Source organism: Cariama cristata, unplaced genomic scaffold (assembly GCF_000690535.1).
Source record: "Cariama cristata isolate BGI_N322 unplaced genomic scaffold, ASM69053v1 scaffold23415, whole genome shotgun sequence".
Lineage (NCBI taxonomy): Eukaryota > Metazoa > Chordata > Aves > Cariamiformes > Cariamidae > Cariama > Cariama cristata.
This window is the reverse complement of record NW_009618474.1, coordinates 8,707-10,110: the sequence shown is the minus strand read 5'-3', so window position 1 is coordinate 10,110 and position 1,404 is coordinate 8,707. Positions and strand designations below refer to the sequence as shown.

Below are 1,404 nucleotides of genomic sequence, written 5' to 3'. Positions count from 1 at the left end.
GCGGGCAGGATGCTGCGGCACCGATGCGCAGGTCCTTCTCCAGACCCATCACCTCTGCGGCTTTCCCCGGGCAAAACAAACGTGAGGATGAGGCTTTTGCCTGGTCTGTTGGGGCTGAAAACTCTTCAGGCAGGGACTGTCTGTGGCTCCATGCGCATGGGCAGAGCAGAAATGATCCCCAGTGTAGTGAAGTCCCGTCGTCTCTGAGCACTGCTGGTCGTGGTGGGTGTAAGCAGTGGGGATGGGGTTAATGCGAAGGTTTGTATAAGAGCCACGATGATGTGGGGGAGGTTTCCTGAGCTGCACGTTTAATCGTTATTGCATTGTGGTTGAACTGTGAATTTCCCTGCGTTTGGTAACATAATTCCTCTTACGGGCTCTGGGACTTGTGATTTTATTTCTCTTCTGTAGTTCATAAACAGTGAAAGTGGAGCGAAGCTTTGCTGCTTCCATGCCCTCCTGCCGCTTGCTCCCTCCGAACCGTCTCCAGCAGAGACTGGAGCAACTTCAGGGCGATTACCTGCGGGGTCCCCGAATGTGCTGGCGTTAAAAACAGAAAAAAGACACACCAGAGATGATGGGCTTAATCCAGGTCGCCCAGCACTGTGCCTTGGGTGGGCGCTGGGGACCGGCAGCAGGCGCGGGGGGCGATGGGGCTTTGCCTTCCCGGCACTGCGAGGTGGGAACAGCATGTGCAAAGCATCCAGCACCGGCTCTACAAACGTGTTAAGCAGCTGACACCAGTTGGCAACCAGTTCGCGTGGAAAGATTAGAAGAGGCAAATCCTTTGAAGGGAAACCCTTTTGCTTTATTAGGAAGAAATGCTCCTTGCCCCGTGCTAGCCCGGTCAGGGGAACCCGGAGCCTGTGCGTGCGATACAGGCAGGGGGACCTCTGCCCCGCCTCCCTGCTGATAACTTGGGAGGATGACAGCCTGCCGTTCTCCACCGTAGGTTTATTTTTATTGCAACTTAAGAAGAGTTTATTTTAACCCCTGTGGTGCAGACAGGTCCCGAGGGGGGCTCCTGGGGGTGGCGTGGGGCGTGGGCACGATCCTGCGGGTCCTGTTGCAGGAGGTTGTCGGAGGCGTGCAGGAGGGCAAGGCATGTGGCGTGTGCTGCTCTGCTGGGAACCGGGGTGATCAAAATACAGGTGGAAATAAAAATACCCTGCCTGCCAGAGCAGCTGGAGCGCCCGGGGCGAGCGTGGAGCCAGAGCAAAGAGGGGCAGCCGTGGAAAACGAACAGCTCGGCGTGCCGGTATGTGCCTGATCCTCAGTTTTCATGGAAATTGCCCGTGGGAGGTGAGTTTTCCCTCGCATGCTCTTGGTCAGGGATAGCTTGCCAATCTGAGCAAGCGCAGCGTGTTCTCAAGGCTGGCCGAGGGGCAGCCACCTTTGGGGCCG

The 1,404-nt window shown here is 56.9% G+C and overlaps 1 protein-coding gene across 1 annotated transcript in view; it reads left to right on the top strand.

Annotated features, from left to right (window-relative positions):
- LOC104162210 (MAP kinase-activated protein kinase 2-like) overlaps nt 1-1,404 on the top strand; it is a gene marked incomplete at its 3' end in the record, with an annotated part of 10,282 nt that overhangs the window by 178 nt on the left and 8,700 nt on the right. The gene's annotated exons all lie outside the window — the stretch shown is intronic.